Source organism: Dendrobates tinctorius, unplaced genomic scaffold (genome assembly GCF_039654945.1).
Source record: "Dendrobates tinctorius isolate UK_male_01 unplaced genomic scaffold, ASM3965494v1 ptg000106l, whole genome shotgun sequence".
Lineage (NCBI taxonomy): Eukaryota > Metazoa > Chordata > Amphibia > Anura > Dendrobatidae > Dendrobates > Dendrobates tinctorius.
Window position 1 is genome coordinate 708,906 of NW_027361774.1, and position 26,292 is coordinate 735,197.

The 26,292-nt window shown below is 47.9% G+C and overlaps 1 pseudogene; it reads left to right on the plus strand.

Annotated features, from left to right (window-relative positions):
- The window catches only part of LOC141100531 (uncharacterized), a 40,916-nt pseudogene extending 22,208 nt beyond the window's left edge, over positions 1-18,708 (plus strand).
- Positions 18,709-26,292: the final 7,584 nt, after the last annotated feature.

Genomic DNA, 26,292 nt, shown 5'->3' on the forward strand with positions numbered 1-26,292 from the left:
CATTCCAATTCTCCCCTCTACTATATACACCTTGTACCTTGTTTTACAGTACTAGAGAGTTGGTGGAAATTAGGTAAATTTTTCCAAAAAATGAGGAAGTGTGGTGGAAGAGTCCGTGGAAGTGGGCGGGGGTTGGCAGCTGGTAATGATGGTGGTGGTGGTGGATCTGCTGGTAGTGGCAAAAGCAAAATAGCACTTAATGCAGGAGGTGTTGAGGTTGCGTCATCGTCTGACTCCACAAGGCCTCGAAGGCTCCCTTTTCTGGGAGTAGGTAAACCGCTTCTAAAGCCGGAGCTTCAAGAACAAGTTTTGGCTTACATTGCTGACTCAGCCTCCAGCTCTATTGCCTCCTCTTCTGAAGTTTTAAAAAATAAAAGCAGTGATTCGTCATTGGAGGCTCATGGTCATGAACCACACCTTTCCTTGTGTCCTTCACCCCTACCAAAATTGAAGGATGCGGCAGGCCACACTACAGATTACTCCATGGAGCTGTTTTCACATACCATCCCTGGGTTATCAAGTCAAATCGTGAATTACCCAGGCAAAGATGAATCTGACATGGAGTGCACTGATGCACAGCCACTGATAGATGATTCTGCTGGTACATTCACTCACAGCACTACATTGTCCTCGCTGTGTACTGAGCCAGAATCTGATCCAGATGAAACTCAGGTGCCCCTTCGCGCATACTATACCACCATACACGGTGACACAGAGGAAGGTGCACATGACATTGAAGAGGAGGTGATGGATGACCCAGTTGTTGACCCAGATTGGCATCCATTGGGGTTAGAGTGTGCCGCTGCCAATAGCTCAGAAGAGGAGGATGAGGAGGAGCATCCGTAGCAGGCATCAACATTGCAACAGTTGTTATCTGGCAGGCCCGGAGCAGTCCAAAAACGGGTTACAAAAACCCAAAAAATTGCAGGACAGCTTGGCCAGATGGTCAAAAGAGCACAGCGTGCAAGGCCTCAAACTGTCTAATTATCAACGTTACAAGGTGGAACTCCACCCTGCACATGGTTGAGCGGCTGTGCGAACAGAGGCAGGCTGTAATGCATTTGTGGGAGGATACCTGGACAGGCACTTTGAGGGCAGACATGGAGTTGACCGGTGTGCAGTGGTCAAAGCTGAAAGACCTCTGTAAAGTCCTTCAGTGTTTTGAGGAATGCACACGGCTGGTAAGCGCAGACGACGCCATCATAAGCATGAGCATCCCACATATGCGTCTGCTCATGCAAACTTTGACGCACATTAAGGAGCAGGCGTCTGCAGCCGAGGTTGACAAGGAGGAAGAGGAGGTGGGAATCCTTGCTGACAGTCAGCCATTGTCTGCTCCGGGACCTCTCCTGGATGAGGTGGAGGAGGAAGAGGAGGAGGAGGGTGATGATGGGGATGATTATTTAGGGGAGGAGGATGCTTCTCGTGTGTCCAGAGAAAATGTTGGCGTGGCAAGGGCTGGCACAGGGTTTGTGCGTGACTGGAGGGATGTGGATTTGCCAGAAAGTGCTCCTCCACCATGCAGTCGCACTGCATCATTGACACCAGGAACATTGGCCCACATGTCAGATTATGCCTTGCAGATCCTAAAAAGGGATCCCCATATTGCCAAAATGATGAACGATGATGACTACTGGTTGGCCAGCATCCTCGATCCACGCTATAAAGGCAAATTCCAAAACATCATGCCACAGGAGAACCTTGACCTAATATTGGCTAACAAACAAGCAACTCTGGTAAACAGGTTGGTTGAGGCATTCCCAGCACACAGCAGCGGTGATGTTTGTCACACAAGCCATAGGGGCCGGAGGCAGCTTGGAAGAGGTGTTGGTGGTTCAAACATCAGAAGTGGCGTTGGAGAAAGGGGTTTCATGACCATGTTGTGGAGTGATTTTTCAAGTCCCGCTCAAACAACTGGTAATACTGCATCGATGGAAAGTGACAGGAGACAGCACTTGTCAACTATGGTTACAAACTACTTTTCCTCCCAGGTCAATGTTCTCCCACACAGGTCATTCCCCTTTGACTATTGGGCCGCTAAACTGGACACCTGGCCTGAATTGGCACAATACGCGTTACAGGAGCTCGCTTGCCCAGCTGCAAGTGTGCTATCGGAAAGAGTCTTCAGTGCTGCTGGATCAATCCTGACAGAAAAAAGGACCCGTCTGTCAACCCAAAATGTGGATGATCTAACCTTCATTGAAATGAACCATGCATGGGTTTCCAAGGATTTTGTCCCACCTTCCCCTGATGACACATAGGTTGACAGAAAAATGGCTTGCTTTGGTCCTCCTCTTCCTGTGACTTGACCAATTTCGCCTTTTGCATCAGCTGAATGTCCAACATCAGCATATGCCACTTTGTAAACCTCCCTAACTGGGCTGCCCCCCCCATGGTCGGGTTCACCAGCAAGCGCACGCAACCGTGCGAGTGCCGTTGCCCTTGACAGGTGGGTAGGCCGACTCTTGGGTGCGGGCACTGGCACAGGGTCCCACATAGTGCAATCAAGTGTCTCTGACGGTGGTGGTGCACACCCACCGTCAGACACACCGCCTTACTATGAGGGGCCCAGTGCCAGTACCGACGCCCACGAGTGGGCCACCCGTGCTGGCCAGGGCCCCAGCATTTGCAATCTTTACCTCTCCCTGCTCCTCCGCTGTGTAGTCTGGGCTGTCAAATCCATACTGGGCCTGACACCGTCTGAGCCAGCCTCCTGATGTATAGACATATATTTTTAATGTGTAAACTATGCTATCCATACATGTTATCCGGTGATACGGTACCCTTTCTCACCTTTGTGCAGTCACGTGTAATCCATACTGTGCCTGAGAACGGCTGGCGAGCTGTTATGCAAGCTACAGCAGCTGTGGTTTGCACACATAAGTTTTTCCTTTTTTCAGGAATGATGGTTAGGCCTAATTCCGGAACAGCGGTTGACCTGCACTTACTGGGAAATCATCGTTCGCGGGTAATAATTGTCATCCCAGATCCCCATCACTAACGGTGTTCAGCGGGTTATCTGCACCTGTAAGCGACACACGCTGGCCCTTTCGGTGTAGCGCGCATGCAGCCACGGACATGTAAGGCCTTGACACACCAGTTATTGGCCAATCTCGCGTGCCAGAGCCTCGCGTGTCCCTCTAGTAAGCTGGACGCGGACCGCGTGGGCAGGACGGAGTCTCGTTTGTTAACGGAATTAAGCTTGCAATGCGTGCATCTTTTCGGTTGCTGGATGGTTGAGGTTGCCCGTGTTGAGTCCAATTACGCCGCAGGCTCCACTCCTGGTGGTGCCCTTCTGGACATTCCTTTAAGGTTCAGCTTTGCAACCATACTGGCCACGTCAAACAAAAATGTTGCCTTCATGGACGCTGTTTGGAGGGTCGTGAGTCATGGGAATCATGCCGCCCAGTCAGTTAACCTGCTAGAGAGATCCTTCGTTGCTCCCAAGCATGACATCACACTCCCTAGGAGGAAGGTTATGCCACTGTGGCGACCATACTCCTGGGGGCGCCACAAGTGCACTGATGCCCAGCCACTGCTCAATGATTCTGCTGGTACATTGACCCAGACCACTACATTCCCCTCGCACTCTACACAGCCTGAATCTGACCCTGATGAAACTCAGGTTACACTTCTCATATAATGTTCCACCTTACACGGTGACAAAGAGGAAGCTGCAGATGAAAGTACAGGTTCAGCCCACCTGCCGTCAGAAACACCGCCGTACTATCAGGGGCCCTGTGCCAGTGCCATCGCCAACGAGTGGGCCCCCCCTGCTTGCTCAGGATCACAGCACTTGCAAGGTTGAAATACTTACCTCTCCCTGCTCCACCGCCATGACGTCTTCCGCGTTTCCTGACACTGATATTCTGATCAGAGAGCGCAATGACATCACGTCTGTATGCCCTCTGCCTAAACAGCCAAGTGCAGTGGGATGGAAGATGGGGACGACAAGGAGTCCTGACTAGTACAGGGATTCCATAGCGAGGAGACTTATTTCATTGTTTTCAATGTTGGGACTGCTATTTTTGGGGAGCACTATACTCTGGAGAATGATAGATGGGGCCCACCATACACTGGAACATTTCAAAGGTGGACATCAGACACTGGAGCAGCATGTCCAGGGCCCATTATACACTAGAGCATTAGAAATAGGGTCCATTATGTATGGAGCATTATTTGGGCCCATAAGACAGTGGAGCTTCATCCATGTGGACCAACATATACTGTAGCATTATGTGGAGCTCATCATATACTGTTTCAAACATTATATGGGATCAATGATTCTGTAGGGAGAAATAGATGGGCCTCATTACTCTGTATAGCGCACTATGCGGTGGCCATAATACTGTATGGAGTAATATACTGTCCACTTTTGGAGCTATTGGAGAATTTTAAATGGATATCAGTCATGAGATGTAAAAAGTGAAGTATTTTTCATTGTACTATACCACTATTTCTCTGCCGTATCAGAGCATCATGAGTTGTGGTATGTGTTAAAGGGACGCTCTTTGGCCCAGGGCACATGAAAACCTGGAGCCAGCCCTACCCCCCCCCCCGCAACTTTAACCAAATAACCCCCATTTTTCAATGCGTAACTTGTATTATGAAGTAAATAAAGGGTGACAAGCTTCAGGAATAAGAATTTATGGTTTTGGCATTCAAATGGGCACTGTAGGTGTGTTTCCTGTCTTTTTCTCACTCCCGACTTTTCTTCCCCATTGACTTACATTGGGTTTCGTGTTTCAGTCTGAACGAAACCCGACTTTTTCCGTTAGTCGGCCGATCTCACTCGACCCGACTTTTGAGAAAGTCGGGTTTCGCGAAACCCGACTCGACCCGAAAAAAGGCAAAGTCGCTCATCTCTAGTCGCAATAATAGGTGTAGTGTCGCTGTGGGTGTATGGTGCTGCGGGGGCTCTGCCGACATTTTGTTGAAGGCCAGAGCCCCCGCAGTTTATATATTTATTTTTACTCATTTATATAGCGCTATTAATTCCACAGCGCTTTACAGACATTAGTGGCGTTGTCCCCAATGAGGCTCACAATCTACATTCCCTGTCTTTAGAGACGGACATGGGGCGCGTCTTTCCAGATCACAACATGTCTATTTATCTTTTGGAGATGTGATAAACCTCACCCGTACAATGTATTGGATGCAGTGAATCCGCACGGTTCAGTGATCACATGTGGAGTCACCTATGTTCAATAGCCGGCAGCGGACATGTGCTGCGTCCAAAGCGCTGCCAATTCCTGATCGTGTGCACCCGGCCTAAGGAAATAAATCAGTCAATTTCAGAAAAAAAACAAATTCACACAGACACCAGCCAGACACGGACAGCGGCCAGACACGGACAGCAGCCAGGCATGGACAGCAGCCAGACACGGACAGCAGCCAGACACGGACAGCAGCCAGGCACGGACAGCAGCCAGGCACGGACAGCAGCCAGGCACGGACAGCAGCCAGGCACGGACAGCAGCCAGACACGGACAGCAGCCAGACACGGACAGCAGCCAGACACGGACAGCAGCCAGACACGGACAGCAACCAGGCACGGACAGCAGCCAGGCACTGACACCGGCCAGACATGGACAGCGGACAGAGACGGAGAGCAGCCAGACACGGATGTCGGCCAGACACGTAAACCGACCAGACACGGACGCCGGCCAGACATGTACAGCAGCCAGACACGGACTCCGGCCAGACACGGACAGCGGCCAGACACGGACACCGGCCAGACACGGACACCAGCCAGACACGTACAGCAGCCAGACACGGACACCGGCCAGACACGGACAGCGGCCAGACACAGACACCGGCCAGACACGTACAGCAGCCAGACACGGACAGCGGCCAGACACGGACAGCGGCCAGACACGGACACCGGCCAGACACGGACACCGGCCAGATACTTACAGCAGCCAGACACGGACACCGGCCAGACACGGACAGCGGCCAGACACAGACACCGGCTAGACACGGACAGCGGCCAGACACAGACAGCGGCCAGACACGGACACCGGCCAGACAAGGACACCGGCCAGACAAGGACACCGGCCAGACATGGACACCGTCACTTTTTTTTTTTTATAAATCTGTTGCTGTCGTCTTTCAGCATTTCTGCATCATTTTTTTCCCTGTTCAAATGAATGGGACACAAAAATGCAAGTGAAAAGGCTGCAAAAAAGCAGAAAATTTCCTGCCAACACTGTAGATCAATCCACAGCAACAATGGTGAGTGTGAACAGACACAACAGGGGATTTCTGAGAATGTAAAAATAATTAGCATGAACTGATAAATCCCCCACGGCTCCAGCACTGATGCTCCGGGGGTCTCTGCCAGTCTCCGCACTGGGCTGCAGTGGTCTTGTGGCTCCGGGGGTCTCTGCCAGTCTCAGCACTAGGCTCCAGGGGTCTTGTGGCTCCGGGGGTCTCTGCTAGTCTCAGCACTGGGCTGCAGTGGTCTTGTGGCCCCGGGGGTCTCTGGCAGTCTTAGCACTGGGCTGCAGTGGTCTTGTGGCTCGGGCAGTCTCCGTCAGTCTCAGCACTGGGCTGCAGTGGTCTTGTGGCTCCTGGAGTCTCTGTCAGTTTTAGGACTAGGCTGCAGTGGTCTTGTGGCTTTGGCAGTCTCCATCAGTCTTAGCAATAGGCTGCCAGGGTCTTGTGGCTGTGGGGGTCTCCATCAGTCTCAGCACTGAGCTGCAGGGGTCTTGTGGCTTCACCTTATATTATGTGACTGTACGGCCCCTTCACACGACCTATCATGTTTATCACAGATGCCACGTGTCCCCTATTTGACTTATGGTGCTGCTCTCATGTCCGTGTTTCCCCAGCAGCACAGATGACAAAGGGCCAATACAAGTCTATGGGTCCGTGTAAACGTGCCATCCGTGTGCTGTACATGTGCCATCCGTGTGCTGTACATGTGCCATCCGTGTGCTGTACATGTGCCATCCGTGTGCTGTACGTGTGCCGTACGTGTGCCGTACATAAGCCGTCCGTGTGCTGTACATGTGCCGTCTGTGTGCCGTACGTGTGCCGTCCATGTGTTGTACATGTGCTGTCCGTGTGCCATACATGTGCCGCCCGTGTGCCGTAAATGTGCTGTCCGTGTGCTGTACATGAGCCGTCCGTGTGCTGTCCGTGTGCCGTCCGTGTGTTGTACATGTGCCGCCCGTGTGCCGTAAATGTGCTGTCCGTGTGCTGTACATGAGCCGTCCGTGTGCTGTCCGTGTGCCGTCCGTGTGCTGTACATGAGCCGTCCGTGTGCCGTCCGTGTGCTGTACATGTGCCATCCGTGTGCTGTACATGTGCCGTCCGTGCTTAACATGGAAAGTCTATGAGAAGCTTTGTAATTCCATTTCCATTGTCCATACGGATGACCAAGATCAGAGTCTCATTATCCCGAGTAGAGAAGCTCCAGGGACAAAGACCCCGTCTGGTCCTAACACGCTGGGGGCCCGGAGTATCCAGCCACGGGGCCCGGATTCCCTCTTTTGTGGCCCCAGCGTTTCTTGTAGAATAAATCCCTTTCTCACACAGTCCTGTAGTAATGACTTTGTTCTCACGTTTTGTAGGAGGGTTTGTCTGACTCCATCTTATGTTATCAGTATAAGTGCGAGAGATGAGAGACGGACGACCGCAGTTTCACCGTGTGTCTGGCATCAGTTCTACAGTGTGAGAGACATGGGGTCTGTGACCAAAGCTGGGGGTATATGGGTATATAGAGCATACACAGGGGTCTGTGACTGAAGCTGGGGTATACAGGTGTATACAGTATACACAGAGGGGTCTGTGACCGAAGCTGGGGGTATACGGGTGAATACAGTGTACACAGGCGTCTGCGACCGAAGCTGGGGTATACGGGTGCATACAGTGTACACTGAGGAGTCTGTGACCAAAGCTGGGGGTATACGGGTGAATACAGTGTACACTGAGGGGTCTGTGACCGAAGCAGGGGGTATACGGGTGAATACAGTGTACACTGAGGGGTCTGTGACCGAAGCAGGGGGTATACAGCATACACAGAGGAGTCTGTGACCAAAGCTGGGGGTATACGGGTGTATACAGCGTACACTGAGGGGTCTGCAACCGAAGATGTGGTATACGGGTGTATACAGTGTACACAGGGGTCTGCGACTGAACCTGGGGGTATACGGGTGTATACAGTGTACACAGGGGTCTGTGACCGAAGCTGGAGGTATACGGGTGTATACAGTGTACACAGAGGGGTCTGTGACTGAAGATGGGGGTATACGAGTTTATACACCGTACACAGGGGTCTGTGACTGAAGATGGGGGTATACGGGTTTATACAGCGTACCCAGAGGGGTCTGTGACTGAAGATGGGGGTATTCGGGTTTATACAGTGCACACACAGGGGTCTGTGACCGAACCTGGGGGTATACGGGTTTATACAGTGTATACAGGGGTCTGCGACCGAAGCTGGGTGTATACGGTGTACACAGAGAGGTCTGTGACCGAAGCTGGGGTATACGGGTGTATACAGCGTACACTGAGGGGTCTGCAACCGAAGATGTGGTATACGGGTGTATACAGTGTACACAGGGGTCTGCGACTGAACCTGGGGGTATACGGGTGTATACAGTGTACACCTGTCTGTGACCGAAGCTGGGGGTATACAGTGTACACAGAGGGGTCTGTGACTGAAGATGGGGGTATACGGGTTTATACAGCGTACACAGAGGGGTCTGTGACTGAAGATGGGGGTATACGGGTTTATACAGCGTACACAGAGGGGTCTGTGACTGAAGATGGGGGTATACGGGTATATACAGCGTACACAGAGGGGTCTGCGACCGAAGCTGGGGCTATACGGGTGTGTACAATGTATACAGGGGTCTGCGACCAAAGCTGGGGTATACGGGTGTGTACAGTGTATACAGGGGTCTGCGAGTGAACCTGGGGGTATACGGGTGTGTACAGTGTATCCAGGGGTCTGCGATTAAAGCTGGGGGTATGCGGGTGTATAGTGTACACAGGGGTCTGCGACTGAACCTGGGGGTATACGGGTGTATAGTGTACACAGGGGTCTGCGACTGATCTGGGGGTATACGGGTGCATAGTGTACACAGGGGTCTGCGACTGATCTGGGGGTATACGGGTGTATAGTGTACACAGGGGTCTGCGACTGAAGCTGGGGGTATACGGGTGTATAGTGTACACAGGGGTCTGCGACTGAAGCTGGGGGTATACGGGTGTATAGTGTACACAAGAGTCTGTAACTGAAGATGGGGATATACATAGTACAAAGAGGTGTCCGCACAAAGGCGGCTCCGCTCTGTATACCCTGTACACACATGGCTCTGCTCAGTACACCTCGTACACACACGGCTCCACTTTGCACACCTCGTACACACACAGCTCCGCTCTGCACACCTTGTACACATACGGCTCCTCTCCGTACACGTTATACACACACGGCTCCGCTCCTTACACCTCGTACACACGCGGCTCCTCTCTGTACACGTTATACACACACGGCTCCGCTCTGTACACACGGCTCCGCTCAGTACACCTCGTACACACGCGGCTCCGCTCCATACACCTCGTACACACACGGCTTTGCTCCGTACACCTCATACACACGCGGCTCCGCTCTGTACACCTCGTACACACAGGGCTCCGCTCCGTACACCTCATACACACACGGCTCCGCTCTGTACACCTCGTACACACGCGGCTCCCCTCCGTACACCTCGTACACACACGGCTCCGCTCCGTACACCTCGTACACACACGGCTCCGCTCCGCTCCGTACACCTCGTACACACACGGCTCCGCTCCGTACACCTCGTACACACACGGCTCCGCTCCGCTCCGTACACCTCGTACACACACGGCTCCGCTCCGTACACCTCGTACACACAGGGCTCCGCTCCGTACACCTCGTACACACACGGCTCCGCTCTGTACACCTCGTACACACGCGGCTCCCCTCCGTACACCTCGTACACACACGGCTCCACTCCGTACACCTCGTACACACACGGCTCCGCTCCGTACACCTCGTACACACAGGGCTCCGCTCCGTACACCTCGTACACACACGGCTCCGCTCTGTACACCTCGTACACACACGGCTCCGCTCCGTACACCTCGTACACACACGGCTCCGCTCCGTACACCTCGTACACACGCGGCTCCGCTCCGTACACCTCGTACACACACGGCTCCGCTCCGTACACCTCGTACACACACGGCTCCGCTCCGTACACCTCGTACACACAGGGCTCCGCTCCGTACACCTCGTACACACAGGGCTCCGCTCCGTACACCTCGTACACACACGGCTCCGCTCCGTACACCTCGTACACATGTGGTAGGGGGCTGGGCTAGGGGGGTGGACCACTGCTTACCAGACGAGGCAAAGACGAGACGGAGACAGCTTCCACTTCCACTTGTAACAGTTCTGGATTTATTTGTCGTCCTCTGACGACCACCAAACATGCACCGCAGCTTCTTTACACCACTGTATCACCAGGCCCGGGTACCTATTCTTCAGCTCCAGTAATGCACCTCGCGGATCTTTCACTGGGGGCTGTCCTAGACCAATCTACCCCCAGCGCTTCACCTGCCCGAGGTCGTCTTCGAATCGGTACCCCCGGGGCCTCGTCTGTCCTGCGGTCCGTTGAGTCAGGGTCTCCCCCTGACTGTCTCTTCTCCTTGCCTGTCCTGCAGTCCGTCAGGTCAGGGCCACCCCCTGACTGTCTCTCATTTGTCCGTCCCCCTGGCCGAGCTCTTCTCACTTTCTCCGTCTTCTTCTGAGCTCCTCCCGGGACTAGACTCTCCTGGATCCCCGCCTTCTTCTATTTATCCCCTCTCACAGGGGAATTTCCCACCCCGGCTCCTATCTCCCCGCCCCCCATGACTATGCAGTTTCTATAGCCCTAAGCTGATGTAAAGTCCTGTACTACTCTCCCCTGCCATCTTGTGGTCATTTCACAGTACTGCACTCCCTTTTCTGTCTTTCCCTACTGTTACCTCTCTAACCTGTCAATCTCTGTCCCTAGTGCACAAACCGTCCCCTCCTTCTACCAGTCACATCTGTCCGTAAAGTCACCTTCCCCACACACACGCGGCTCCGCTCCGTACACCTCGTACACACATGGCTCCGCTCCGTACACCTCGTACACACAGGGCTCCGCTCCGTACACCTCGTACACACAGGGCTCCGCTCCGTACACCTCGTACACACACGGCTTTTCTACATCCACCCTGTAAACCCCTCTTGACCCCACACATAAACTTCAAAGTCCTGCACACACTGAGGCCCCTGATCATGTGACCCCTGACTCCTCCCCTCCTGTGACCTCATCACAGGTCCTGTGCGCACAGAGCAGCTGTAGAAATCTCCGGCCTCGGGGGTCTCACCAGACTTCGCTCTTTTCTTGCAGGGGCCGCAGTGGATTTCATCCTGGATCCATAGAGCTGAATAGAGGAGCGATGTTCCTTCACTCTGATGGGAATTGATGGTGACGTTTGTCCAACGTCCACGTTACCGAGGAAATCCCCCCAGGACTGCAGCCGGTAAAGACCCCGATATCCACAGGTGTCCCCTCTAATTGGGGGAAAGGGATAGAAAAGCCTCTTATCCCGAGGGGAAACCCTGTACATGGAGACATCGGCCTCAGATCTCTCCTGTCCTGTTCTTCCAGAAAAGCCTCAAACTTCTGTGTGTGACTCAGAGCTGAGATCTAACGTGAGAGAAGATTCCAGTGCGGGGAAGACGGGAAACCTTCATATAGACGGCCGGTGGGGATGGAGTCAGTGACCGACTCTGGCCACATCTGTCTCTAGAGCCGCAGTAGAAGATGAAGATGTCGTCCTCATCATGAAGGAGTTATTTCTCATGTCGCGTGTAATGAATATCTCCTGCAGTATTGCTAATGCCGATTCCAGTGTCGGTAATGAGACGAGAATTAGCGTTATGGAAGATGAGTCTATGAGGAACGTGTTCAGCTGCCGACTCCGAGGAGGAAACTGCTTGTTGTCTGTGGCCTAAATATATAGGTTTTATTAGTAGATGTCAGGGGAGAAAACTAAACCCTGTAAGATAATAAATCTCCTCATATGTTTCCCTTATTATCTCCAGTAATTGTATTATTACACAGGATTCTTATGATGTTACATCGGATCTTCTTCTCATTCAGGTCTCTACAATATGGGATCCTCTCAGTGAAGATCTTCTACAGAAGAGAATTTTCCGGATTTACCCATCAAGGATGGATATGGACAGAGACAAGATGGCGGAGAGGATGTTACACCTCACCCTAGAGATCCTCTTCCGTCTCACTGGAGAGGTGAGAGATTCTGATGACGTCACATAACATCATTCTTATCTATGGGAATAACAGATGGACAGAACTGGAGAGGTGAGGACTCTGGGAATGTCTGTAGTGAGATTTATTAATGTGTCTCTCCATAACCAGGATTACACAGTGGTGAAGAAGACCTCTAGTGATCGCTGTCAGGACCCTGTGTCTGAGGGATGGGGAAGACCCCTGAGCCCAATCACGGGGCCTCCACCTCACACCCTGATCCATGAGGACATCAATGACCAGAAGATCCTAGAACTCATCTACAAGATGACTGAGCTGCTGACTGGAGAGGTGACACTGCTGGGAATGCTGGGACATTATACAGTAACACTATGAAGGGATCAGGGGGATGACGGTATCATTGTATGTGTCAGGTTCCTATAAGGTGTCAGGATGTCGCTGTCTATTTCTCCATGGAGGAGTGGGAGTATTTAGAAGGACACAGAGATCTGTACAAGAACGTCATAATGGAGGTTCCCCAGCCCCTCACATCACCAGGTAATAGACAGGACTAAATACACACGGCCTATAATTATCTGTATGTAGAGAATGAATTCAGTCCCTGTATGTGTTTCCTCCAGATCTATCCAGTAAGAGGACAACACCAGAGAGATGTCCCCGTCCTCTTCTTCCACAGGACTGTAACCAAGAAGATCCCAGTGCTCCTCAGGATCATCAGGTAGATGGAGAGAAGGTGTCAGGAGATCTCCCCTATGATGTGTAGATGGCTGTGAAGGTCTTGTGCTCAGTCTTGTTTTATCCACCAGTATTATATGTTTTATACTTGTGTAATGAGAACGGTGGAGATGGCAGGATTAGAGCTGATCATAGATGGGATGTCTCCATCTGTCGGTGACTCTTACAATATTTGTTTCAGGGTGAAGATCTGACCCATATTAATACTACAGAGACATATGTGAGGGGTGATGAGTGGTGTAAAGAGGAGATTCCCACATATGACTACCCAGGTGAGTAGTAACCACTGAATGCAGAGAAGTCACAGATTCCTCTCAGTCACCGGCTGTGGCTGCTTTATCGGTGGTGTAGTCCGGCCGTATTACCATGATCACCATTTTGCCTCTAGACCACAACATTCTCCTCCACCCAAAACTGTTCAAATGACTTTGGACATTGAAAGCCCTTTTCTATAGAACTTACGACCTGGAGGATCCACCTACCCTCTGGGATTAGGAGACGCTGACCGTTACCTGCCCAGATATGTAACTATAAAGCCAAATGACAGCGTATGTAGAATGTGCTGACAAGATAGAAAATCACTTGATGAAAAATATTATGATTGGCCTATAAGAGAAAGCGGAGGGTAATGATGCTGTTGGCTTCATAGCATCCTGAGATCTAATTTCAGGGCTGAAATCTCATATCCTGAGATCTTGTTACCGAGATCTCCATCTGCGCATGTGCCGCCCCCCGGCAGCCATATTCACAGAGTCCACCACACAGGAGGAAACCACGGACATGCGGGGGGCTCTGGACTTTCACGAAAAGTCAGCAGAGTCCCCCCGCAGCGGCGGACTCTCCAGGCAGCAGCAGCGGCGGACACCCAGAGCAGCGGCAGCAGCATTGGCGGTGGCCACCCTGGGCAGCATCGCCAGGCACCCCAGCAGCACCAAACACTCGCAGCGGGGCACTGCTCATCGGACACCCCCTCATCCCACCCTGCGGCCTGCAGCATCACTCCCCACTCCTGCCTCCTCCAGCAGTGACCCTGGGACCCCGCTTCACCATAGCAGTAAGACGCATGGATTATAAGAAGCGCCACCATGTTATTAAAAAAAAATATTCCTATTTTTCTCCTCAAAATTTGGGGTGTGTCTTATAATCCAGAGTGTCTTATAATCCAAAAAATACGGTAACATGTTTTTTTATTCTAGTTCTTTTTGTACAGGTTCATTTTGTATGGTAGTCTGATGATGGTGGGATCGGCCTGCCTCACTTATGTGAGTCTGCAACTACCTGGTAGCCTTTAAAATAAGTCTCCATTACCTCTGCCAAATGGCTGAGATCTAAATTTAAGACACATCAGCTCTGCACTATTATAAAAAGTTCTCTATGAATGTCTAATCTTTCTTCTTGAAACTCATCTGATGGAAAATATTGGTCCTTACGATAGTTTAGATTGCCAAGAGCCACCGAGCCCCATACTCTAATTACCCAGAGAGTTTTCACCAGGATAATAGGAAACAAATGCACCTTACAAATTATTTCCCAATGTCTCATGAATCCAACAATCCCCTATATATGGTTGTACACTACTCTCTGGGCACATGGTAGGGTTAAGAAAGGAAGGAGCGCCATTTAGCTATTCGTACACAGATCTTGATGGAATAGTTTGCAGACACTATGTATTGGGAGCACTGTTAGTGATCACCTGGCAGATCAGAAGATGGCCACCACGAGAAGGCTTGGCTCTATCTACTCTATTTTCCAGATCCCAGTGATTGCCTTGCGCATCATCCTTTAACCCCTCTTCATGGATCTGGACTTACACAGAGACCCCTAGGCTTGGGCCATGGTGTTACCTGCTACTCTGTGGAGTGAGATGGTAAGAAGAATAGTCAGGTAGTTGGTCATAACCAGGAGGGCAGAGAAAGTACAAAATCAGAAGACACAAGTGTAGTCAGTAAGCGGGCTGGGATTACACCAGGAAACAAATACACCAGCTGAGCACAGAGGACTGAACCAGAGGAGAACATGGCTGTATCTGGCAGATTCCGGGAATAGGCTTCAAGCTTTAGGAGGGTTTGGTGCTTTCTAATTGGCTTAAGCAGGTAGCAGATTGCTACCAGATTGCTGGACAGCACACAAACCCATACTGCCAGGCTGGATGAAACTACTGGTCTCAGGCACCCTAATCTTAGTGGCTGGACAGAGCCAGCGCCACCCAGAGCTTCTGGTTTCGACGTCTCTTCTATTACCAGCAACGCCTGCACAATAAATAAGGCGCTGCTTGGTGATGGAATCAAACATCGCAGGAGCAGATTCCAGTGGAGAGGGGACACACCATCTGCAGATGCCCTAATATAACAAAATTACAGGAAACTAAAGCAGTAGAAATCCCCATAAAGTGACTCCATTATGGAAATTATAACCCTCAGTGAATTATTCTATGGGAGTAGTGACACTTTACGGAAATTAGCTTGCACTGGATGTTGCAACATGAAAATTGCACATTTGCCATTTTATTATCCAACACATAATGCCCAGATTGTGCTCCAGGAAACACACACCGTAAATTCAGTGGGTTCGTCTCACTATAGTAATGCCCAATATATGGATGCTAAATATGGTTTGGGCGCACTACAAGGCTCAGAAGAGAGTGGATATTTGACTTTGGGAGAGCGGATATTGCTGGATCGGTTTATGGAAGCCATGTTGCTTTTCAAGAGCTTTTGACCCACAAATATTGTGGAAACCTTTTGGTTTTCCTCTGACAGATGATGGACCTTAGTGGTGTCTTGTGTTTCCGTGAGATGAGTAGAAGTTTTATTGGTATAATTTTCACCTATATAACATTGTTTGTTGGCTTTTTATTCCATGTTTGGGAAGCAGAATGAACAAACCATTGAACACCATGATGCGCTGGTTCATGCTATGAGGCTTTCGATTAGACTGTGAACTGTCATTGTCTTGGAGAATAATTCAGTATTTTTAAAAAGCTTGTATTTTTTATGGACAGCTTAAGTAGAAATGTTCAAAAGTATAAAATGTGAAGATATTTTATTCAAAATTATTAATTGGTTTTATTTTTAGCAGATGACTGTACCAGGAGATCAGAGGGAACGCTGACATCTTCAATTTTTAAATCTGATGATCTTGAGATATCACAGGACCCAATTGAAGTTAATGCCATTACTCCAGATATACCATCATCCCTTCATAGCCAAGATCTGTCATCTAATACTTTGAAACAGGTCCCATCTTTTGGTTCATTACCAACTACTAAGAAAAATCAAAGTCACGATATAAGCATTAAAAAATTAATTGATTCTAAAGGAAAGGAGCTATTTTCATATTCAGAATATGGAAATAGTTTTCTTGAAAAGACTTGTCTTACACATGAAAAAATTCACATAACAGACAATAGATTTTCCTGTTCACAATGTGGGAAATGCTGTACAAAGAAATCACATTTGGATAAGCACCAAAGAACTCACACAAGGGAGAAACCTTTTTGCTGTTCAGAATGTGGGAAATTTTTTAACCAGAAATCAGATTTGGTTAGGCACCAAAGAACTCACACAGGGGAGAAGCCTTTTTCCTGTTTAGAATGTGGGAAATGTTTTGTGAGGAAATCATCTCTTCTTAGTCACCAAAAAACTCACACAGGGGAGAAGCCTTTTTCATGTTCAGAATGTGGGAAATGTTTTAACCAGAAATCTAATTTTGTTACACACCAGAAAACTCACACAGGAGAGAAGCCTTTTTCATGTTCAGAATGTGGGAAATGTTTTAACCATAAAGGGAATCTTGTTACACACCAAATAACTCACACAGGGGAGAAGCCTTTTTCATGTTCAGAATGTGGGAAATGTTTTAACAAGAAATCTAATTTTGTTACACACCAGAAAACTCACACAGGGGAGAAGCTTTTTTCCTGTTCAGAATGTTGGAAATGTTTTAGCCAGAAATCAGATTTGTTTAAGCACCAAAGAACTCACACAGGGGAGAAGCCTTTTTCCTGCTCAGAATGTGGGAAATGTTTTATCCAGAAATCAGATTTGTTTAAGCACCAAAGAACTCACACGGGGGAGAAGCCTTTTTCCTGTTCAGAATGTGGGAAATGTTTTACAAAGAAATCATATGTGGCTAATCACCATAGAACCCACACAGGGGAGAAGCCTTTTTCCTGTTCAGAATGAGGGAAATGTTTTGCACATAAATCACATTTTGTTACTCACCATAAAACTCACACAGGCGAGAAACCTTTTTCCTGTTCAGAATGTGGGAAATGTTTTAACCAGAAATCAGATTTGGTTAGTCACCATAGAACCCACACAGGCGAGAAGCCTTTTTCCTGTTCAGAATGCGGGAAATGTTTTACCCAGAAATCAAATTTGATTAAGCACCAAAGAACTCACACAGGGGAGAAGCCTTTTTCCTGTTCAGAATGTGAGAAGTATTTTAACTGGAAATCAGATTTGTTTAAGCATCAAAGAACTCACACGGGGGAGAATCCTTTCTCCTCTTCAGAATGTGGGAAATGTTTTGTGAGGAAATCATCTCTTCTTAGTCATAGTAACATAGTAACATAGTTTTGAAGGCTGAAGGAAGACCTTATGTCCATCTAGTTCAGCCTATTTTTAGTGCAGCTGTTCTGCATTGTTGATCCTGGGGAAGGCAAAAAACCCACAGAGTAGAAGCCAATTTTCTCCATAGGGAAAAAAATTCCTTCCCCTAAGCTGGGTCAACCATCTACCTATAATATTCTGTTATTCGTAACCTTCTATACTGTTACTCACAAGAAAAGCATCCATTCCTTTCTTAAATTCATTCAGTGAGTTGGCCATCACCACTTCCTCAGGAAGAGAACTCCAGAGCCTCACTGCTCTTACCGTGAAGAACCCTCTTCTATGCTGGTGCAGAAATTGTCTTTCCTCCAAACGAAGAGAATGCCCCCTTGTTCTTGTCACAGTCCTTGGTACAAACAGTTCATTGGAGAGATCTCTGTATTGCCCTCTGATATACTTGAACATATTTATTAGTTCTCCCCTAAGTCTTCTCTTTTCTAGAGTAAATAGACCTAATTTTGATAACCTTTCTGGGTATTGTAGTGAACCAACTCCATTTATCATTTTAGTAGCCCGCCTTTGAACCCTTTCAAGTTCAGTAATGTCTTTCTTGAGCATCGGCGTCCAAAATTACACACAATACTCCTAGTGTGGTCTGACAAGTGATTTGTACAGAGGGAGAATTATGTTTTCATCTCGTGTCCCCAGACCTCTTCTAATGCATACCATGACCCTATTTGCTTTGGTGGCAGCTGCCTGACACTGGGCACTCCAATTTAGCTTCTTATTGACTAAGATGCCTAAGTCTTTTTCCATGCCTGATTTCCCCAGCAGTTTCCCATTTAGTAAGTAATTATAGCATCTGTTTCTCCTTCCCATGTGCATAACCTTACACTTATCTGTGTTAAACCTCATTTGCCATTTTTCAGCCCAATTCTCCAATTTACTCAAATCTGTCTGTAGTTGCAAACTGTCCTTCTTTGTGTTAACTACCTTACATAGTTTTGTATCATCTGCAAATACTGATATTTTACTGTGTAAGCCATCCACTAGATCATTAATAAATATATTAAATAGTAGGGGGCCCAATACAGAACCCTGTGGTACCCCACTAGTAACCCTGGTTGTTGTGAGCTCATTTTCTCGTTCACCTTTGATGTCCGATTAACTCCCTCTGCTGGTGAAAGGAGGTGGTGAAACTGATTTGGATGGGAGAAACCTGTCACCTGAACAGGGGGATTGCGATTGGAAATCCGGAATCTCTGAGTGGATATAAGGCAGCCGACGCCCTGTAGGTTTGCTGGTGATTTCTCTGCTCTGAGCTCTGGCCTCCAGTTCAGTTCCTGTCTTCTAAAGCTAAGTTTTGCTCTGTTATTGTTCCATGAGATTTTGTCTGATTTGCTTAGTTTTGTGTTCTGCCAGCCCCGGCTGGGGCTCTGCTGAATTTCCATTTTTGTCCCTGATTGGTTAAATCTCTTTGCTCTGTTTTCAGAATATACCTGAGTGCTGATATAGGGATTTTGAAGTCTAGTGACTTCAGGGCCGTTTTTTCCTATCAGACGTGTTGGGACATTTTTGGTAGGGTTTTTGCGGATTGCAGCCAGCATCTTTTCTGTCCTTCCTATCTAGTTAGTTGGGCCCCATCGTTTGCTCTGCCAGTCTTTCTGTCTACGTTTGTGTTTTCATCTGTTTTCACCGACAATACATGTTGGGGGCTGTCTATTGCTTTGGTGTCTGCTCTGGGGCAGTTTAGATTTCCCCTTTCTTTCTTTAGGCTTATTTAGTTCTCCGGCTGTGAAGAGCCATCTAGGACCACCGTAGGAATGCTCCATGGCTACTGTTAGTTGTTGTGAATAGGATCAGGGGTCTGCAATCCGCTAGCTACCAACCTCTCCTGTTTTCTGGACTTAGCTTGCATTTTTGTTTTTTCCTCCTCCGGTGACTCATTCATAACAGAATCACCAGCCATACCGCAGATTCTAGGGTACTCAATAGCAGGAAAGAATTGTAAAAAAAAAAAAGTGTCAGAATTTTTTTTTTTTTTAATGTATATTTTTTTTCCTCTTTTTCTCTGGGGCCGTAGGAGGAATTTTTTCTGATCGTGTGGAGCAGCTCGCTGCTGAAGTGTGGGGAATTTCTGCCTATCTTGCTCATTCACGTGCTGCTGAACCAAAGATCCCTACTCCTGATGTGTTTTTTGGGGATCGGTCTAAATTTTTGAATTTTAAGAATAATTGTAAATTATTTCTTGTCTTGAAACCTAGCTCATTGGGGAGCTCTGCGCAGCAGGTTAAAATTGTCATCTCTTTGCTGCACGGCGATCCCCGTTTTCTTTGACACCTGATGATCCTATTCTAACTAATGTGGACGCATATTTTCAAGCCTTGGGGTTGTTGTATGATGAACTTAATGCTATTGATCGAGCTGAAAAAGCCCTGTTGGCATTGAGCCAGGGTCAGGATTCTGCAGAGTTGTACTGTCAAAAATTCTGAAAGTGGGCGGTCCTTACTACCTGGAATGATGGTGCCTTGGCAGCTCTCTTTCGGAAGGGTTTGTCAGAAACCGTAAAAGATACTATGGTGGGATTTCCTGTTCCCTCCGGTCTTGATGATTCTATGTCATTAGCCATTCAGGTTGATCGGCGTTTACGTGAACGTAAAATTACACGAGAAATGTTGCCACCTGTTGAACAAATGTCTGAACCTATGCAGTGTGATAGAGTTTTGTCTAGGGCGCAACGTCAGGAGTTCAGAAGGCATAATAAACTGTGTTTTTTCTGTGGAGATGCCTCTCATAATATTTCTGTCTGCCTTAAACGAGAGAAACATTTTGCACACACATTTGCTGTGGGTGTGCACAACTAAGTTTCTTCTGGCAATTACTCTGATCTGCTCCCTGTCCACATTTTCCGCTAAGACTTTTGTGGATTCAGGAGCGGCTCTGAACCTGATGGACTTGGATTTTGCTAAACTTTGTGGGTTTCCTATGGCACCTCTGCGGACTCCTATCCCTTTGAGGAGTATTGATGCTACTCCTTTGGCGAAGAAAAACCTCAGTTTTGGACCCAGGTGGTAATGCGGGTCGCCCAAGACCATCAAGAAAATTGCAGATTTTTGGTGTGGCATAATTTGCATGATACCATTGTTCTGGGGTTTCCCTGTTTGCAAATCCATAATCCAGTTGTGGATTGGAAATCTGTGTCTGTGGTGAGTTGGGGTTGTCAGTGTGCTCTTAGTGACACTCCTGTTTTCTCCACCTCTCCACAGTCGCATGATGTTCCTGACTATTTGGCTGATTTTTATGATGTATTTAGTGAGAATAAGTCTGCGTCTTTGCCTCCTCATAGGAGTTATGACTGTGCAATTGAGCTGAGCCCTGGGTGTAAATTTCCCAAGGGTCGACTTTTCAATTTATCTGTACCCGAGCATGAGGATATGCGATCTTATATTAAGGAGTCGTTGGAGAAGGGTCATATTAGACCATCCTCTTCTCCCTTTGGTGCTGGTTTTTTTTTCGTGGCCAAGAAAGATGGTTCATTAAGGCCTTGTATTGACTATCGTTCCCTCAACAAAATTACTGTTAAATATCAGTATCCGTTACCCCTGATTTCTGATCTATTCTCCAGAGTTAAAGGTGCTTGCTGGTTTACCAAGCTTGACCTCAGGGGGGCGTATAATCTTATTCGCATTAAGCATGGGGATGAATGGAAGACGGCGTTTAATACTCCGGAGGGACATTTTGAGTACCTGGTGATGCCTTTTGGGCTCACTAATGCCCCTTCTGTCTTCCAGTGCTTCATGAATTATATTTTCCGAGACTTTGTGGATAAATTTTTGATCATCTATCTGGATGATATTTTGATCTTTTCCAAGGATTGGGACTCTCATGTGGAACATGTTCGGACTGTGTTCCGGATTTTGAGGGAGAATTCCCTGTATGTCAAGGGATCGAAATGCCTTTTTGGTGTACAGAGGATTTCATTTTTGGGATTTATTTTGTCTCCGTCAACTATTGAAATGGACCCGGCCAAGGTACAGGCCATTTATGATTGGGTTCAGCCCACCTCTTTGAAGGCTGTCTAGAAGTTTTTGGGTTTTGCTAATTTTTATCATAAATTTATAGCTAATTTTTCTGGTATTGCCAAACCATTGACTGATTTGACTAAGAAGGGTGCTGATGTGCTGAATTGGTCTCCAGAGGCTGTTTCTTCTTTTCAGGAGCTGAAGCGGAGGTTCACTTCTGCTCCAGTTTTGCGGCAACCTGATGTCTCACTCCCGTTTCAGGTAGAGGTGGACGCTTCAGAGATTGGTGCAGGAGCTGTTTTGTCCCAAAAAGATCCGGTAACATCTAAAATGAATCCCTGTGCTTTCTTTTCCCAAAAGTTCTCCCCATCTGAACGCAACTATGATGTGTGTAATCGGGAACTGTTAGCCATGAAATGGGCATTTGAGGAGTGGAGACATTGGTTGGAGGGAGCTAGACATCAAGTCGTGGTCCTCACTGACCACAAGAATTTGATTTACCTTGAGTCGGCCAAACGCTTGAATCCTAGACAGGCTAGGTGGGCCTTGTTTTTCACACGTTTTGATTTTGTGGTCTCTTTTCTTCCGGGCACTAAGAATGTCAAGGCAGACGCCCTCTCTAGGAGTTTCTTTACTGATTCTCCTATTGAGACCAAGTCTGCTACCATCTTAGGTGAGGGGGTAGTTCTTTCTGCCATCTCGCCCGATTTGAGACGTACTCTGGAAGAGTTTCAGGAGGACAAACCTGAGCGTTGTCCCATTGGAAAATTGTATGTTCCTGACCAGTGGAGGAAGAGAGTAATGTCTGAAGTTCATTGCACCGCATTGGCTGGTCATCCAGGTATTTTTGGTACTAGAGATTTGGTGAGTCGATCTTTTTGGTGGCCCGCCTTATCTCGTGATGTCAGGAATTTTGTGCAGTCCTGTGGGACTTGCTTCCGGTCTAAACCTTGCTCTCGCTTTAGTGGGTTGTTGATGCCTTTGCCCAGGAGGCCATGGACCCATATTTCAATGGGTTTTATTTCTGATCTGCCTGTCTTTCAGAGAATGACTTATCTGGGTGATTTGTGATAGATTCTCTAAGATGGTCCATCTTGTACCACTCCCTAAGTTGCCATCTTCCTCAGAGTTGGTGCCCTTGTTTTTGCAACAGGTGGTTCGCTTGCATGGGATTCCTATGAACATTGTATCTGACAGAGGAGTTCAGTTTGTCTCTAGATTTTGGAGGACTTTTTGTTCCAAGCTGGGAATTCAGTAGTCCTTCTCCTCTGCGTTTCACCCTCAGACCAATGGGCAGACGGAGAGAACAAACCAGACTTTGGAGTCTTATTTGAGATGTTTTATCTCTACTGATCAGGATGATTGGGTCTCATTTTTGCCTTTGGCCGAATTTGCTTTAAATAATAGATCTAGTTCTGCCACTTTGATGTCACCTTTTTTTTGTAACTTTGGGTTTCATCCTCGATTCTCTTCAGGGCAGGTGGAGTCTTCTGCCTGCCCAGGTGTTGACACTGTGGTGGAGAGAATGCACCAGATTTGGGACCAAGTGGTGGATAAGTTGTCTCTCTCCCAGGAAAAGGCCCAGCGGTTTTCCAACCGGCATAGGACGATTGGTCCCCGGTTTAAGGTGGGTGATATGGTTTGGTTGTCATCAAAGAATATCTCTATGAAAGTGGCTTCTCCAAAGTTTAAACCTAGATTTATTGGACCTTACAAGATTTTGGAGATTCTTAATCCGGTCTCTTTTCGATTGGCTCTTCCTGTTACATTTAAGATCCATAACGTGTTTCATAAGTCTCTGTTGAAGAGGTTTGTTGAACCAGTAGTTCCTGTGGTGGCACCTCCTGACCCTGTATTGGTTGAAGGTATTGTGGAATATGAGGTTGAGAAGATACTGGATTCTCGTCTGGCTAGACGGAGACTCCAGTATCTGGTTAAGTGGAAGGGTTATGGCCAGGAGGATAATTCTTGGGTCTTAGCATCTGATATTCATGCCGAAAGAATGGTTCGTGCTTTTCATCGGGCCCATCCTGATCGGCCTGGTGGCGTGGATGAGGGTTCGGTGACCCCTCCTCAAGGGGGTGGTACTGTTGTGAGCTCATTTTCTCGTTCACCTTTGATGTCCAATGAACTCCCTCTGCTGGTGAAAGGAGGTGGTGAAACTGATTTGGATGGGAGAAACCTGTCACCTGAACAGGGGGATTGCGATTGGACATCCGGAATCTCTGAGTGGATATAAGGCAGCCGACGCCCTGTAGGGTTGCTGGTGATTTCTCTGCTCTGAGCTCTGGCCTCCAGTTCAGTTCCTGTCTTCTAAAGCTAAGTTTTGCTCTGTTATTGTTCCATAAGATTTTGTCTGAGTTGCTTAGTTTTGTGTTCTGCCAGCCCCGGCTGGGGCTCTGCTGAATTTCCATTTTTGTCCCTGATCGGTTAAATCTCTTTTGCTCTGTCTTCAGAATATATCGGAGTGCTGATATAGGGATTTTGAAGTCTAGTGACTTCAGGGCCGTTTTTTCCTCTCAGACGTGTTGGGACATTTTTGGCAGGGTTTTTGCGGATTGCAGCCAGCATCTTTTCTGTCCTTTCCTATCTAGTTAGTTGGGCCCCATTGTTTGCTCTGCCTGTCTTTCTGTCTGTGTTTGTGTTTTCATCTGTTTTCACTGACAATACATGTTGGGGGCTGTCTATTGCTTTGGGGTCTGCTCTGGGGCAGTTTAGATTTCCCCTTTCTTTCTTTAGGCTTATTTAGTTCTCCGGCTGTGAAGAGGCATCTTGGACCACCATAGGAACGCTCCACGGCTACTGTTAGTTGTTGTGAATAGGATCAGGGGGGTTAGGGACGGTGGAACACGCTAAATAAAAATATAATTAAAGGGTGTTCGCCACCCGGGGTCCACCGTGCGGCAGGTGTAAAAAGTGCTGCTAGAGAGGCAGAGCACAAGGGCGGTAATGTGCACAGGGTTCTACCTGCACCCAGTGCACTAAAGCAAGCTCTGTTAGAGACACAGAGCTGCAAGCTTTAAAGCATGCAAAACCGCTGAGTCTGTTCTAGGTCACAGACTCCAGCGGAGCAGACACGGTATTTAAAAGTCACTGGAGTAGCCTTAGACGTCAGGACTACTCCATCTAGACCTACCGTAAACTGAAAAGCGGAACGTTGCAACTGTGAACGTCCAAGAAACTGCAACCGCAGCGCAGCGATAACTGAGCCGCAGGAAAAGCACAGCTATGCTGCAAGCGCGATGCAGGATGCTAGCTGCTGGCAGAGATGAAGCTTGAGCACGCTGGCACTAATACTGGCTGATGCCCAATCACTCACACAAACGTATTATCAGAGGGAAGGGGTTTCATAATAAGTCAGTCACCAGTCCAAGCATCCATCACTATACACGCAGCAGCAGTATGAAAAATACTAGCGCATGGCGGAACAGTCATGCGCACTTTTTATAGTGACCGGGACCTTCCGGAAATCTCCAGAGCCCTGAGCTGAACCAATGGAATCAGGAGCAGGACCTGAGCACCTGACTCCTGAACTCCAATGGGAGCATGCACAGAAGCTGGCTGAAAGGACTCTGGAGACAAATGTGAGTATCTGGATCTCTGCATACGTATGGCAGGACACAGATTCCTAACAAGGGGTCTGCAATCCGCTAGCTACCAACCTCTCCTGTTTTCTGGACTTAGCTTGCATTTTTGTTTTTTCCTCCTCCGGTGACTCATTCATAACACCTGGCCCAATCTGAGTATGCACAATTAATAACCACTCTTTGTTTTCTATCACTAAGCCAGCTACCTACCCATCTACACACATTTTCCCCCAGCCCAAGCTTTCTCATCTTACTTACCAATCTTTTATGTGGGACAGTGTCAAATGCTTTAGTGAAGTCGAGAGAAATGACATCCAATGATTCTCCTGGGTCCATTTGAGAGCTTACATCCTCATAGAAGCTGATTAGGTTAGTCTGACAGGAGCGATCCTTCATAACTCCATGTTGATATGGAGTTAAACATTTATTAACATTGAGATATTCCATAACGGTATCCCTTAGAAACCCTTCAAAAATTTTACCCACAACAGATGTTAAGCTTACCGGCCTATAGTTTCCAGGTTCCCTTTTACACCCCTTTTTGAATATTGGTACCACATTTGCTTGCCGCCAATCAAAAGGAACAGACCCTGTTTCTATAGAGTCTTTAAATATAAGGAATAGAGGCCTGTCTATCACATTGCTTAACTCCCATAATACCCGAGGGTGAATGTCATCAGGGCAAAAAAACTCAGGGGAGAAACCTTTTTCCTGTTCTTAATGTGGGAAATGTTTTCTACTGAAATCAACTCTTAACCCCTTCACCCCCAAGGGTGGTTTGCACGTTTATGACCGGGCCAATTTTTACAATTCTGACCACTGTCCCTTTATGAGGTCATAACTCTGGAACGCTTCTATGGATCCTGGTGATTCTGACACTGTTTTCTCGTGACATATTGTACTTCATGTTAGTGGTAAAATTTCATTCAAATAACTTGCGTTTATTTGTGAAAAAAACGGAAATTTGGCAAAAATTTGGAAAATTTCGCAATTTTCCAACTTTGAATTTTTATGCCCTTCAATCACAGAGATACGGCACACAAAAAACTTGATAACTAACATTTCCCACATGTTTACTTTACATCAGCACAAT